Source organism: Procambarus clarkii, chromosome 41 (assembly GCF_040958095.1).
Source record: "Procambarus clarkii isolate CNS0578487 chromosome 41, FALCON_Pclarkii_2.0, whole genome shotgun sequence".
Taxonomy (NCBI): domain Eukaryota; kingdom Metazoa; phylum Arthropoda; class Malacostraca; order Decapoda; family Cambaridae; genus Procambarus; species Procambarus clarkii.
The window spans coordinates 12443130-12460356 of NC_091190.1; the positions used below are offsets into that span (position 1 = coordinate 12443130).

Consider the following 17227-nt stretch of genomic DNA (forward strand, 5'->3'; position numbering starts at 1 on the left):
CTTTCTCGTAAAATTTTAGTATAATGTACAAAGTCCGCAAAAAGTAACAAATAAACACAGAACTTTAAAATAGATTGCAAATAAGAAATAACCCAACAAAATCTTGGTGTAATTACCTGGAGGGTTGTTAGCAAGATTAACTGCCCGAATTACAACTTGTGCGGCCTAGACCCTTAACAGCGGTGTGAGTAGTCTCGAGTTAACGCTCGGCAGAAATGATTACTTCTCCATAAACTCCACAAAATTACCTGAGATATTACTCGCGTTCTTGACAGTAAATCGATTTTATATTTTCTTCTTTTCCCCACAAGTGGAAATTCAGATTAAGTTGTTGAACTGTTTGAAGTTTGGGAAAAAACACGTTTAATTATGGGTGGGATGAGAAGGTGAAGAGAGAATATATACGATGAGAGAGTGCATGTGTGTGTGTGTGTGTGTGAGTGTGTGTGTGTGTGTGTGTGTGTGTGTGTGTGTGTGTGTGTGTGTGTGTGTGTGTGTGTGTGTGTGTGTGTGTGTGTGTGTGTGTGTGTGTGTGTGTGTGTGTGTGTGTGTGTGTGTTTGTATGTGTACTCACCTATGTACTCACCAATTTGTGGTTGCGGGGGTTGAGCTCTGGCTCTTTGGTCCCGCCTCTCAACTGTCAATCAACTAGAGTACAGGTTTCTGAGCCTATTGGGCTCAATCATATCTACACTTAAAACTGTGCATGGAATCAACCTCCACCACATCACTTCCTAATGAATTCCATTTGTCAACCACTCTGACACTAAAAAAGTTCTTTCTAATATCTCTGTGGCTCATTTGTGCACTCAGTTTCCACCTGTGTCCCCTAGTGCGTGTGTCCCTTGTGTTAAATAGTCTGTTTGTATCTACCCTATCAATTAATTGAAGGTGTGTGTGTGTGGGTGTGTGTGTGCGCGTGCATGCGCGTGAATGTGCTGGAGATCCAGGTGAGTCACGTGGTGAGTCACCAGGTATACACACACCTCGTGACATGATATTCACCAGTCAGCCGAGCTGGACCGTGCCCGCGGGAAGAGCACCAGTCACCTCCATAGTTACCTGTGTATCACCTCCTGCCAGTTCCCACTGTCAAGTAGTGAGCGGCCATTCCTCGCCTTAACACAACCTGCCAAGTGGTAAACTCACTTTAGGTTAACTTACGTGAACTTTAAATAAAGCCTATTTTTGGAGTCCAAAACGTGACGTCACACGTTACTGTGTTGTAACTTTGTAAACAGTGGCTTTTTTGTTTCATTCGTGATAAGAACTTGAAAGGAATTACTAGAGTGGACAAAGGGGGCAAGGCACAAAAGTGATAAATGAAGGCGCAAGCGAACACGACTTAGAAATAAGATAAGCAGGAGACATCTAACCGTGACGACCGGAGACAAGTTGATAGGCTGCAAGAAGAGATTCTGAAGGTAAACTCAAACATGAAGAATGACAATTGTTGCATTTACTGACACGGAGATGACAAGGCGGGACTTGAGAACTAACAATGGATCCTTCAAGCATATCTAGGTGAGTACATGCGCCTAGTACATGTGTGTGTGTGTGTGTGTGTGTGTGTGTGTGTGTGTGTGTGTGTGTGTGTGTGTGAGTGGTATACACCCCCACGCGCTCCCGTACATCCGTCCAAGTACACCACAGACTGGTCAATACATCGATTAAACAACTGAATTGCTAATGATTAGCGTCGGGTGGCGCCAGAGTGCTGAGGGTAGGGTGTTGACCCACACTCTAGCCTCCCTCTCACTCTGTCCTCCCTCTCTCTCTGTCCTCCCTCTCTCCCTCCTCTCACCACACCCTCGTCTCACACTACACAAAGCAAAACTTGCTTACCACATCTATGAACAGAGGCAAAATGATAGCAGCCTATAATTGTTGGTAACGTTTGACGCAATAATGCCTATAATATTTAGCACAGATAATTTGGTGTTGGGTATAAGACCTATCAACATCTGGAGGATTAATAAGAACCACCACAATCGCTTAGTGACCAACCAGCAAGTGCACTTGAGTCTTGAACATTATCCACGACCAAAGTAAACCATATATATATTTTTAATACCATATCTTTTTCAATAACTTTCCTTTATTCTGTTGGATTGTTTTTGAAGTATTTTCTTGCCTGAAGAGTGTATACACTGTCTCCTCATGTTGCTTTGTTGTTTGGTGATGAGTTTAGCATTTCTCATGTGTTGTTCCTGGTTCCCGTGCGTGACACAAGTATTAGTGATGCTATTGATACGTTAGCTGTTCGTAAACCATCGGATTTCGTGACGTTTCAACTGCGTATAGTTTATCCCAACTACCGAAGGAAATTGTCTACACCTGTCGTTGTGGTGAAGATGTTCTGCTGCCAACGAGGGCGTTCATTATAGATGCCTTGTGCACAAATCTCTAAATTTTTTCCCGTGTCGCTCACTCACAAATTGGTGAGTACACACACACACACACACACACACACACACACACACACACACACACACACACACACACACACACACACACACACACACACACACACAGGTGACACAGGTGGAAACTGTGTACCCCACATTAGCCACAGGGAAGTTAGATAGAACTTTTTCAGTGTCAAAGTAGTTAACAGGTGGAATGCATTAGGCAGTGATGTGGTGGAGGCTGACTCCATACACAGTTTCAAGAGTAGATATGATAGAGCCCAGTAAGCTCAGGAATCTGTACACCAGTTGACTGACAGTTGAGAGGCGGGACCAAAGAGCCAAAGCTCACCCCCCCGCATGCACAAATAGGTGAGTACACACACACACACACACACACACACACACACACTATCACCTAGCCTGGCCGCCCTCTCTGTGTTTACCATGTCCCCACTCCACCTTCATGTGGTATTTGACAGCACGGGAGCTGTCTGTGTCCAGGCGTTGGGTGTGTTGTGTACAATGCCTCGAGTGAGTGTCGGCTGCCTGAGTATTCTAGGAAAACATGCAAAGGCTCAAATTCAATTCAATTATGAATTCATGACTCAATGGTGTTGTCAAAGAAAGGTCGTTTTGAATTTTTTTGATTAATTCATATTGTTAGCAATATTGATAGTGACATTACAGCTGCTGTAAATGCAGGGTCAGTCTTGATGAGATATTAGTGATAGTGAAAAATGGTAGAAATGTTAATTATTTTTGACTGAGGATGACTATTTATCTCACATATATATATAAAAACATCTCTCGTGTTGAATCGGTTTTCTATTCGAGCTCACCTTCGCTAAATACTGGTTATGTGTTCCTGTGTGAATCCAAGCGGAATCGATAAATAATATTTTCTGGCATATTTCCAGCTCATCTTTGTCCATGTCTCCTAGTCCTTCAATCCGTGTGCCCTGGTCCTCCAGTCTGTGTCCCTTGATCCTCTAGTTCGTCTCCTCGTCCTTCAATTCTCTTTGTCAATTCCCCTCAATATTTTGTACTTTATTATCATAGTTCACTTGTTTCTTCTTTCTCTCAACGTGATGAAGTCAAGTTATTTCGGCAATAGCGACTTTTCGAGCGCATTATTAAGTCAGTCTCTTCAATTTGCCGGCTGATGTGTCAACACTGCTGGGAATCACTGTCTCTCGTCTAAGGTTCAGGCGCAGCGATATTCACTTCAATGTTTTAAAGTGAAAGGACAGTGCTCCATAGGTTTTCCGTCTCGTTTATTTACAGCACCATCACAGTGTTCAATGCCAGCTCCCCTGCAAGAATCGATACGGTACATCGTAACATTCTTATTACAAGTGCCAGGTCTCACCACAGTCACACTCCTTAAGTGGTCATTAAGTGTAAATGAAACGAGGCGTACTAGATCCCAAGAGTTTCACGGTAACACTGCTCTGATTATTTTCCTTGATACCTGCTTGATGGGGTTCTGGGAGTTCTTCCTACTCCCCAAGCCCGGCCCGAGGCCAGGCTTGACTTGTGAGAGTTTAGTCCACCAGGCTGTTGCTTGCAGCGGCCCTCAGGCCCACATACCCATCACAGCCCGGTTGGTCCGGCACTCCTTGAAGAAAGCAATCTAGTTTTCTCTTGAAGATGTCCACTGGTTGTTCCGGCAATATTTCTGATGCTGGCTGGTAGGACGTTGTACATCCGCGGACCTCTGATGTTTATACAGTGTTCTCTGATTGTGCCTATGGCACCTCTGCTCTTCACTGGTTCTATTCTGCATTTTCTTTCACGTTGCTGGCTTTTCTCTCTTCTGGAAGAGATTTCTCTCTTCCAATGATACTCTTTATTTCTCTTTGTCATATTTTATCCACATCTTCGCAAGTATCTCATATTCCTGTTTTGTCTTCTTCTCGTTTAAAGCCTTACTGTTTCCTTGTAATCCATCCTGATCTCTCCCTTTCCCTTCTCTCTTCCTTTTGCTGTTTTCTCCTCGTCTTTTCCCTTCCTTTGTTCTCCCTCTTCTTGTATTCTCTTCTCTTGCTCTTCTAACGTCCTTTGCTGTCTCTCTCCTTCTCTTGCACGTTCCTTTTCTTTCTCTCTCTCTCCTTCTCTTGCACGTACCTTTTCTTTCTCTCTCCTTCTCTTCTCCCTTATCAGTTTATCTAGTTCTCATTCTCTGTTCTCTAGTGATTTTATCTTTGTTCTCTTCTGCCTTTGAAGCCTCATTTCCACGTTTTCACCAATCACATTGCGTGCAACCTTACGTGAACCGCACTCACATTAAAAGATACAAAGAGACATTAAGTAAGATAGACACTAAGTAATAAATATATAACATAACAGAGATATAAAGTAAGGCAGTTCCATCCCCTTCACGTCCCGAAAAGGAGATTTCCCCTCAACTGACACTGATGCACTCAACCAGAAGATGATAAAATTCACTCGTCGGCTCTCAAAGTGCTGCCAGATCTGGTTCATGTCTCCTCGAGTGTGTTTGACTCTCCGGCCAGAAGATGTAAGGTGCACCTCAAAGAATAACTTAATATCGAAGGGGGAAGCGGGAAGTGACTCTTTATCGCGTCAGAGGAGGAAATCCCAGACACTTGCGAGGGGGCTGGAAAATGTCAGCAATTCGATACCTTGAAGACATCAACATTTCTGTGACTACTGTAAGACTGCTGAGACTAGAGTACAATTCTTGAGACAAAGGTAATAATTCTGAGACGTGAAAAGTTTAGATTATGTAGTTAGATTATGTACTAGAACACCAAATTTTGAAAGTTTCGATGGAATCAAGTATTATGGGTGACGGAGTGAGTTAGGAAACTTAATAAATGAAATTATGAGAAAGTACTACAGGTGTGTAAAGGGCATCGGAAATGGAGTAATGTTCTCTTTAGAGATTTTTCACTAAAAAAAAAAATAGGACTAAATAACCTATATTATTTGTTTCATTCATATGTCCTAATACTGATATTTTACGCTGAATGCTATTTGTCTTCTGTTTCCCAATAATAAAAGTGCTAAAGATAATAGCAATGCCATTAACATTAATACATTAATAACCAATATTTTTAACTTTCTATCATTATTACTATTCTAAACATTGTGACAAAAGTTGTGTTGTGTTATCAACAGAGACGCCCTGCCCCCCTGCCCTCCCCAGGCAGGGGGCGCCACCATGACGGCAGGAGGTAAACAGTCATCATGGCAGAGTCAGCTGGGGTGCCCAGGGCAGCGCCTCTCCTCTCTACTACACTCCCCTCGCCTCGCCGACCTCACAATAACCTTCCCTGGACACCACAAGTCCATCAAGGTAAACACACCCCAAAGCCTCATTTAATGTTTAATTTTGCCCCGAGGGTGAAAGTTTGCCCCGAGGGTGAAAGTTTGCCCCGAGGGTGAAAGTTTGCCCCGAGGGAAGATTTTTTTACCAGATTGGAAATTTTGCCCCGATTTATGTTGTGTAACGTCACCCATTGTGATTTTTATTATGAGTTCAATTAATTTTTGTTGGTGGAATCTTTCTCTAGATATATACTAGGATGGTTTATATGGTGCAGCGGTGATATAACCTTGATTATTATTACACAGAGAACTCACATTATCGTGATATATCAATGAGAAAATCCACAGGAGCCGTGATGAGGGTTCGAACTTATGTGCTGGGTGTTCCTAGATACACGCTCTAAACGACTACGCCACGACATGGTCAAAAGTTGGTTCTTTTGACCATGTCGTGGCGTAGTGGTTTAGAGTGTGTATCTGGGAATACCCGGTGCATAGGTTCGAATCCTCATCATGGCTCCTGTGGATTTTCTCGTACTTATTATTATTATAATTACACCACCACACATGATACCCCAAAACATGACGCCCCCACAAATGACACCACCACACATGACAACACATATGACACCTCCACAAATGACACCACCACACATGACAACACATATGACACCCCAAGATATGACAACGTCATGTCACTCAATATTTACACAATTCTGAGGAGAACAAAGGGAAAAAAAGAGAGATTACATTTGTCTATTTTATTGTCAGCAGAAAAATTCTAAGTCTGGCATGGTATGAAAGCTGTATTAAATTTGCTACAACAAAGCTCTTTGAACTTTAATCAAACTTTAGGGGGTTGCATCACGACAATGTTATGTTTTTGAGATCGTGAACAGAATGTAATAAAACGTGATGCACATTAATTAAAGGTAGATAAAAAGTTTTAAGTCTGGTAATTTTTTTTTAGGATATCATTTCAAGAGATTTCGTGGCACTTTCAAGGCAGTTCTTCAATACATATAAATACATCGCTAGTGCTTACACTACAGCTTATCTACAACTTCTACAGTGGATTTTCAAGCACTTATAAACGTAAGTGCTTCAAGCACTTACGTTTATTTTGCAGCTTTTCAAACACTTGAAGCTTCATTAAGCTTAAAGAGTATCAGTTTTATGGTTCTTTAAATGTACCATCTTGAGGTATATTTCAGCACTTGAGTAGTCGTTGGTAATAACATTACGTCCATTACATCATTAGATAAGCATCTTAACATGTAGATTGTGTTACAAAATAATAGAGGCCTCTACAAGTAGGATCCTGAAGCTCCTTCTGACGCAGGCACACCGGCTGGTTTTGGCGATGAGCTCCCCGGTGTTCGAAGCCATGTTGTACGGCCCGCTGGCTGAGGGCTTGTACCTGAGGGTTCACGAAGACCCTCCCGAAGCCTTCGAGTGGCTGCTGGAGTACATGTACCGCGGCCAGACTCACCTGCCTGGGGTGTCCCTCACTGTGCAGGTGTACCAGCTGGCCAGCAAGTACCAGATTGAGACTCTCATGGCTCTTTGCTCCGAGGTAAGCCAGCTGTTGCCCTGTTGCACCGTGGTCTCTTGTCACAAAAGACTACTTTTTGTCTATTTCGATGTGGCATTTATCCTGTCACATATATTTCTCTGTGTAGTATTTATCGTTATATTTGTCTATCTTTACGTGGCATTTATCCTTACACACACACACACATACCAGTCTCCATTGTTTACATATCTGTGATATTTGTGATAATATATCAGCAACTGTATGTCGTCAAGCGTTCGATTAGTCTATCCAGTCACTGGCCAGTATATCCATTCACAGGTCAGTATATCCGTAACTGATTAAAGTATTTACTCATTCATTTAGCATAATATCAATTTAGCTATTCTATATAATTGCTGAGGATTGTTGGAGGAAGAGGGGAGAGAGAGAAGGTTTTTTACGAGGTGTGAGGGACAAGCAGGGTTAAGGGAGGGGATGAGGTGAGGTGAGGGAGGGATAAGGTAGGGTGAGGGAGGGATAAGGTAGGGTGAGGGAAGGATAAGGTAGAGTGAGGGAGGGGGATAAGGAAAACGTTGAGGAAGAGGTGAGGGCAGGGCGGAGAGAGGGAAGGGATAGAGAAAAGGTAAGAGGTAAATTAAGGAACAGGGGAAAAAGCCTAAAATAGAAGACATAATGGAAGGGGAGAGGCAGGGAAGAAGAAGAAGAGGAGGAAGGGAAGAGGACGGTAGGGGAAACTGAGGATGAGGGAAAGGGAAATGATGAAAGAGGACACAGAATAAAATCCATTACGGAAGGAGGGTAAGAGGAGGAAAGTGAACAAGGACGAGGTTGTCAACAATGATCATATCCTTTCCTGAATGGTAACAAAACACAAACTTTTGTATTGTACTCAGAGACTATATATTACGAAACATAGAGCAATAACTGGTAACGAGATAAGATCAAAGATGTCAACAATAAAATAAAAACCTAAAAATAAAATACTATAATGATATCATTTAAGATATATTGCAATAAAATAAAATAATATTGATAAGTTAATGCAACTGTATACAGCATAGGTTTGTGCTGGCTTTCTTAGGATTTATTTAAATTATGAATACTTAAATATTTCATAATCTGATATATAAATAAGTACGCTATAGATTTCAAATTGCTTATATACATTTTTTTTAAATTTGAGCTTTTAAATTATTTATCCTCTATTTCTGTATACCTTCTACAATGTTGTTTTGGGAGACTAGTTACAAGAAAACAGACGCGAACGACCGCACTATGACACTTACATTCCCCTTAAGATGCTTATTCTCCAGCGAGAATGGCAATAACGCGGCTGAAACAAATAACATGTAATGAAAGTGGCGACGTTTGGGTCCAGGACGGACAGAAACGTCGTCACATGTATGTGTTGGGCATTAAATGTTCATGTTAGTAGGTCATCTTGAGGTTATCTTGAGATGATTTCGGGGCTTTAGTGTCCCCGCAGGCCCAGGTCCTCGACCAGGCCTCCACCCACAGGAAGCAGCCCGTGACAGCTGACTAACACCCAGGTACCTATTTTACTGCTAGGTAACAGGGGCATAGGGTGAAAGAAACTCTGCCCATTGTTTCTCGCCGGCGCCTGGGATCGAACCCAGGACCACAGGATCACAAGTCCAGTGTGCTGTCCGCTCGGCCGACCGTCATCCCTCCAACAAATATAACAGTAACGTTCTGAGCCTCTCGTCCTGCTGGAGCCGCGGAGTATAACTAGACGGGCTCATTCTCGGTCTCCTCTTTCCCTCTACAGCACCTGCGGGAGACCCTGACGGCCACCAACCTGCCGGAGATGTACGACACGGCGGTCCTACTCGAGGACTCTAAGCTCCTCCACCGCTGTGCTCAGGTAAGTCTTCCCTCAACCGCTACCTCACCTATGGATGTGTGTGTGTGTGTGTGTGTGTGTGTGTGTGTGTGTGTGTGTGTGTGTGTGTGTGTGTGTGTGTGTGTGTGTGTGTGTTTTCATGGTATACAGTAAACCTACACGACTCATCATGAACTGGATCATACTAAATGTTATATTAGAAGCATTTTTTTTTAACTCATTAAATGTATTGAAATCAACTCATCAAATAAAAACTATACTCATAAATGGCTGAACATTTCTAATTTGTAATTTCCTGCTATAAACTTGCGCTCACCGCCTAAGGTCTTAAAATATTACTCAACAAAAATGTTAAAAGCGCTCCTACCCTTCCCCCGAAAGATGTGTTCCGAGCATTCCATTACCTATTGTGCCGCAGGTGGTCAACCATTCACCAACAGCTGTCCTGTCCTCCCCGCACTTCGGTCAGTTGAGTCGCGGGGCCCTCACACACCTGCTGCAGCAGCCACTACACATCTCCACAGAGGTGGTTCTCCTGCGAGCCCTCCTGGCCTGGTAAGGACACTTCAACCTAGTGCAGGCGACGAGTCACAATAACGTGGCTAAAGTATGTTGACCAGACCACACACTAGAAGGTGAAGGGACGACGACGTTTCGGTCCGTCCTGGACTATTCCCAAGTCGATTGTGTCAACTAGAACCTAGTCTCTTCTCGTAGCCTCAGATCATTCCGCTCAGGGGAAGTCTACACCGTGGAACCAGTCTAACTATACTGGTTAGACTACAGTATATTTACTGCATTGCAATATAGACTACAGTATATTTACTACATTGCAATATAGACTACAATATATATTGCTAGACTATATTTAATATATTCCTAACTACAGTATACTTGCTGGTTTGTCAGTAAGCTATTGTTGCGGCCTTAATAACCCTCTCACGGTTGATGGCCCATAAACTGAACACCAGACCAAACCACAGGTCTCTATCGTAAGGTATACAAACACACACCTCTAGTATATATCATACACACACACACCCCCCTAGTGTATACCTTACACACACACACCCCCCTAGTGTATACCTTACACACACACACCCCCCTAGTGTATACCTTACACACACACACTCCCCCCTAGTGTATACCTTACACACACACTCCCCCCTAGTGTATACCTTACACACACACACACCCCTAGTGTATAACTTACACACACACACCCCTAGTGTATACCTTACACACACACACACCCCTAGTGTATACCTTACACACACACACCCCTAGTGTATACCTTACACACACACACCCCTAGTGTATACCTTACACACACACACCCCCCTAGTGTATACCTTACACACACACACACCCCTAGTGTATACCTTACACACACACACCCCTAGTGTATACCTTACACACACACACCCCCCTAGTGTATACCTTACACACACACACACCCCTAGTGTATACCTTACACACACACACCCCTAGTGTATACCTTACACACACACACCCCTAGTGTATACCTTACACACACACACACCCCTAGTGTATACCTTACACACACACACCCCTAGTGTATACCTTACACACACACACCCCTAGTGTATACCTTACACACACACTCCCCACAGTTGTTTACATATACAAGCGCAACACCATCACTTTAGAACAAATATTGAGAGCTTATGAAGAAAATCGATTGTGGTAATAATTTACATTTATTTTCCTCGCCTCATGGAGTAACTAATTAATTCTTGTAACACGCAGACACAAGCTTTACAATATAAAAAATATATATAAGTTAGCTGATTTTGTTGATTTAGAGAAAGGCAAAAATAATTATGCTGAATCGTTCAGACTCGTTAGAGCGAGTTTTTTCAGAGAGTAATTATGAGTGGTGCTTACTAAAGCCTCAAAAGAGGCGAACTACTGACAGTAATACCAGGTGGAAGGTGGGAGGACTCGAGGGTATGTGACCAGCTTTGACCTCATCACAACATCCGGTCGGCCGAGCGGACAGTACACTGGACTTGTGATCCTGTTGTCCCGGGTTCGATCCCGGGCGCCGGCGAGAAACAATGGGCAGAGTTTCTTTCACCCTATGCCCCTGTTACCTAGCAGTAAAATAGGTACGTGGGTGTTAGTCAGCTGTCACGGGCTGCTTCCTGGGGGTGGAGGCCTAGTCGAGGACCGGGCCGCGGGGACACTAAAAAAAAAAGCCCCGAAATCATCTCAAGATAACCTCAAGATCTCAAGATAACAAACATAAGAGGGAAAGGTTGTACATAATTGTGGAATGGGTTACAAGGGAGAAGACAAGAGAGGTTAGCGTCCTTTCTCACGATTTGACAAGCGTTAAATTTGTTGTAGTTTTGCCTAACCGAAAGCGTTAAATATCATATCATACACCAACTGGTTATCCATGCACCACTTGGGTCACGTGATCACGTCCTGCCAGCGTCCTCTAAATTTATCTCACATATTCGTCCCACTTGTTTGCTCTGGTACAGTCAGCGCGTTTATTTCAGATAAGAGAAAGCTTTGACAAAGATTCGGCGTATTCATTACCAGAAACTGAGGCTCTACGATAAAATCATTTAAGGCTCCTAACATTTACGAAAACACAGTGTTTAACTACACTCATTTGTAATTCTGATTAGACAGCGTTCAAAATATTTGCGTAAATAAAGTTGAAATTTTCTGTGGTTTCCAGACAGTGATATTATATATGAATCTCACAAATCTTGTCAGATCTGAGTGCATTATGGAGACATGCTTATATGTTTTATGTAAGTTGTTTTAATCAATCTTTCGCAGGGGGAGGTCGCAGGGATCACAGAGGGCGCTGCGGGAAGAGATAATGGACTTCCTCCCTTCTGTTCGCTTTCTGACCATGACTACAGACGAGTTCGTCGAGCACGTCATGCCTGCCGGAGTGATTACCCTGGAGGAAGCCAGTGCCATCCTGATGAACATCAAGGACGGTGAAGGATGTGCCCTTGCCTGACTTTTTCTGCCAGATACGTGAGAAGAGGCTATGCTACCATGAGAGCCTTCTAAGGAAGATTACCCTCAACACCCTATTAAATTTCCCAAGGTCCAAGAAGAGTGCACGAGGCAGCATCTTCGTCCACAGCTCCCACGAACAAATTCTGATAATGAACATGAGAACAGCAAGTACCATCCAGTTAGGGAAAGTGGAGTGCAAAGCCATCAACCCGAGCTCTGGCAGTGCCACAGTCAGCGTTAAGGACTGCGGAGGTAATGTTTTGCAGAGTGCCACATCTGATGGCCTGCTGGCGACCTTTGAAGAGCCTGTAACTCTGAAGCCTGATCTCTCACACAGCATCACCGTGTGCATGGAAGGTCACTGGCCAAGGGGGGAGATGGGGGACTTCATCGTCGAGGCAGAGGAGGTGAAACTCGATGGGAAGTTGGCATATACCGAGGGACGCTTTGGTGCAGTTACTCTATACTTCTGGTCTTTTAACTAGTATATACCAGGACGAAACCTCCTCAATATCTCACACATTTTTAAATGTATACATGCTTATTATTAAGTTCTGAAATGCTGTAGTGTTAAAGCATGTATATATGCCTCTGTCCCTGGAGTGAAGGGAGGTTGTCGTCAGAGCTCTTCCCTCTGGTAACCAACCATAGGGACCCACTTACCGTTATTAACATGGATTATCTTGCACGGTTTGTTAACCTTTGTTGCGTCTAATGAAGACCTCAACTAAATTTATACATCGTTATAGCGTGACGACGGGTCTTATGCTAATTAGCAACGCCCAACATTGTGGGTAGAGGATGGCGTCTGTCTGTCGGTTGGTCTGTTTACCTGTTGCTATGTCTTGCTATAGTTATTTACCTGTTGCTATGCCTGGCTATAGTTATTTACCTGTTGCTATGCCTGGCTATAGTTATTTACCTGTTGCTATGCCTGGCTATAACAGTTCATTTATTGCTATGTCTTGTTCAAGTTGTTTCTAGGTGTATTAATTTCTTTATATTTATATTCTGACTTCCTATGTCAATGTACTGATTTATCTTACTCGTTTTATTTGACTTTCTAAACCTTTGTTAGCAAGGGCTGTTTTTAATGATAATGGGGCCTTGGTAGCCCTCTTCTCTAGGCTAGGCCTCTGCTGATGGACCCCTTCTCTTGGATAGGTCACTACTGGTGGGCCCTCTTCTCCTGGTCACGTGTCACATGTCCCTTTTTCTCTATACAATACTGTCCTCAAGCCCTAGAGAATAGCCTAAACCCCTTCGGTTGGTCACTTCACATCAAATAGTACCAAACTAGAACAATATTTTTGGTATGTTTGTGGAGATCTTTGTGAAAGAGGCATGCTGATAGATGTCACCATTCCTCTTCTTCATTTTAAGTTATGTTTTATGGTGAATCTCTTGCAGCTTTGAAGTCCGTGTTTTATTTATCATTTTCAGTAATTGGAGTTAGTGTTGCCTGGTCTTCCGCCTCCCTCTGGCAGAACTCTACCTGATACGGTTTCAAAGGTCTTGTGTGCTCCTGACACTTCTCCTTGACAGACACTAACATGTTCCCTCTCCTATGATGTTTGCAAAATGTTTTAGTGGCTAGTATATTAATGTATAGATTGTTAACACCAAAAACTTCGCAATGAACTGACAAGGTAATATATCTATGAGAAGCTATTGAGGCTATACAAATGGATCTAACCCGCGTCCCTGGACTCTCCAGACACATGCACTACCGACTGAGCCATGATGAGCTTCAAGTTAGGTAGAACATCGGGTTGAGATTCTTTTGAGACAAGTTTCAGCGGTGATGCCTGTCTTGGGGAGTCCACGGGCGAGGGTGCCGTTACATGGAATACGTTCCCCATTTATGTCTCGCCAAACCTGGCCTCATTCTTATGGATTACTTGGCTTCTTCAGTGTTATTCAGAGCAATAGTTTCTCCAGTCAACGCTCAGCTGACCAATGAAAATGCAGGCTCATATTACCCAGTTCTCTCAAGTGGTTACGTCTAACAGCCTGGTTGATCAGTCCAGCAACCAGGAGGCCTGGTCGACGACCGGGCCGCGGGGACGCTAAGCCCCGGGAGCACCTCAAGGTAACCTCAAGGTTAACTACCACTCCTCTTATGAGGCTTGAAGGTCCCTACAAGACAAGCAGAGCTGGTACCCCTTATATATCTTTTTAAAAATATATGTCGTCCGGTAGTTACCAGTTGCGTTGCTCCTGGGAGTATGGGTTCGAGTCACTTCTGGGGTGTGAGTTTTCAGTCGCATATAGTCCTGGGGACCATTCAGGCTTGTTCGCATATGTAGGTATGTATATAATTTTAGTTCGTTTTTCAAATACGCTTTAAAATTACACCAGCATTGAAATGAAAAATAAAACATCTATCGAAGGTAATGCCTCCATAATTGGCCAGTCGAGAGTGGACGGTGGCTCTTGCCATTGACACTCGGCGTCCCGGTTTTATTAATAAAACTGGGACGCATTTCGCACATAATTGCTACTAAACTCGCTTCACAGTTGCTCCAAATGACATCGGAAAGTCCCAATGGTAACACCGCTGAAACGAGTATTTTTATTTCGTTAAATTGCATTTCTACTCCCTATTAAACAAAAAATTAAAAATACTTTTATAAAGAATATTAGACAGGAATATATACACCGGGAGTGTATTTCACTTCTCGGTGTATATACACGTAGACTATACATTAGTCCTGGACTGTGTTCAGAACTAAAGGATACTTGCTGGTTTAGTAAACTCTTGTGGAGTGCTTAATGACCCTCCCGCCGGACAAAATACCAGAAAACGATATATAAAAATTCGTAGATATTAATTATTTCCGTTGTTGTGTTCACCATATTCGTCTGGTCGACGACCGGGCCGCGGGGACGCTAAGCCCCGGAAGCACCTCAAGGTAAGGTAACCATCACAAACAACGGTAAACTGATGGCACATACCTCAGGCTAAGAGAACAGTCTAGAGCCTTACTCTTCTTGCTCTGGGAGAAGAACCAGAGGAGAAGAGTCTTGCGTAGAAGAGAAGATCTTACACAATAAGTTTATTGTGTGACTATGAGGTGTTAAGAAATTATCAGGTGTAAGGAGGCCTGGTCGACGACCGGGCCGCGGGGACGCTAAGCCCCGAAAACACCTCAAGGTAAGGTAATTATTAGGATAAATCACAGAGCCAAAACGGCAATATATCATTTGGAAGGGATGCGAGGCCAAGAATGTGGGATAAGACAGAGGAAAACAATGGTGTCAAACCATTTGGATCGTTGGGAATCGAACGCAGACCTGCACCAAGGAAAGTCGTCGCTGCACCGACTAGCCCAAGTGGCTGAAGCTGTAACGAAAGATGACAATACATGTCTTTGGGGGGTATCAGCCATCGCGCACAGTAATCTGGTGGAACTATAGAGACCCGGTGAACGTGCAAACTCTAGATTCTAATGGATAAGATCTGTTTTTTCAGGTGTTAAAATTGCTTATTCCTCCCACACACACACACAAGATCATGATCACCACATTCAAGATTCTCAAGGGAATTGATAGGGTAGATAAAGACAGGCTATTTAGCACATGGGGCACACGCACTAGGGGACACAGGTGGAATTATATGGCAAGAGTGCTGGGAAGACGGGACACCACGAGCGTAGCTCTCATCCTGCAACTACACTTAGGTAATTACACACACACACACGCACACGCACACACACACACACACACACTGACCAAAATGCCAGAGCTCAACGCCCCGCAAGCACAACTAGATGAGTACATCCACACAATCACTATAATTATGAAAATTTGCAAATTTTGTGTAATGTAAAAACAAAATTCCTCTCATTGTCAATGGTTATCTCAAATTGATTTGCATTAGTTTGGTCAGACTGACAAGGCGGCGTCACAGTGGATATAGTGACAACGTGTCACTCAATAAGGGAGACAGGACGTCACACACTGGCTAAGATAACTCATCACACTGTAAAAGGGAACACAACGATAGTGGGTATAATGAGTCTAGTGAGGGTCCAACAGGGGGCCAGAGACAGCGCTCACACAATCCCTGATGTATGTGAATCGTTTCCAGAGTGTAGACTCCTTCGTGTCTATATACCTGTCCTAACACTTGATACTCCACAATGTTGTTGTTGTTGTTTAAGATTCGCTACTTGGAACAAAAAGTTCCAAGTAGCACGGGCTATGGTGAACCCGTAGCCCAATGTTGATGCATCGACTAAAACGTCAAAATTCCGATAGTCTTGTGATACAGAACGCACTGAAATGCTAACTCTTCCACAGATATGATGATCGGCCTCGATACATGACGTGGGTTGCCATAGTTTGTTTCTGGTTGGTTAAAACCGGTTTAGATTTGACTGTTTGTCAAATCGTGAGAAGGGGCTGGCCGGAGCCCGTGACGACGTCTTACCACAAAGACGACGCCCTACACTGGTACTCCCTAATACACTCTACCGCCTTTCCTGTCCTCACGATCAAACAAATTATTCAGTCTGGCAAAATGACTATTGAAAACGTCATTAAATGTGTGTGTTTAATTCACGTAATATTCTGAAATTTGCATAATTATGAAAATTTACGCCTGTGTCACTTTGATGAAAGATCTGAGAGTGTTTACTGCCCAACATGTTTTAACTGTAAGTTATATTTCGTATTAAATACAATTGATCAGGGTTGTTAATTAACCTGAGAATAGTACAATTATAAATGTACTTACCATGTTATTGCATTAAATGATCAAGAATATCCGCAAAGTAACTTCATTTGTAATTTAATTAATATATGCTGAAATATATGTCTTGAAAAATAATTTTTATGAACATAACTGACCACAATAACTCCATAATATGCAAAAACTTTTACATATTTTTAAAAGCCTGCACAATGAGAGGAAAATTGTGAAGATCACTGGGTTTATAACTTCGGAAAAAGTTCGACAATAAATCTCAGAAGGAATTACGAAACTCGTTTCTGAAGGTTTATGATACACGCCTTTGACCTGAAGGTCGCTCACCGCCTCTGTGGCTCGCGACGTGATGTGTTTATGTAACACTACCACCAAGTTGGTTCTTACAGATACTTTAG

General features: G+C 43.0%; 1 pseudogene; it reads left to right on the plus strand.

The window, feature by feature from the left end:
* Window positions 1-1016: 1016 nt before the first annotated feature.
* LOC123761055 (BTB/POZ domain-containing protein 6-like) lies at window positions 1017-15727 on the plus strand (annotated as a pseudogene).
* The last annotated feature ends 1500 nt before the right edge of the window (window positions 15728-17227 follow it).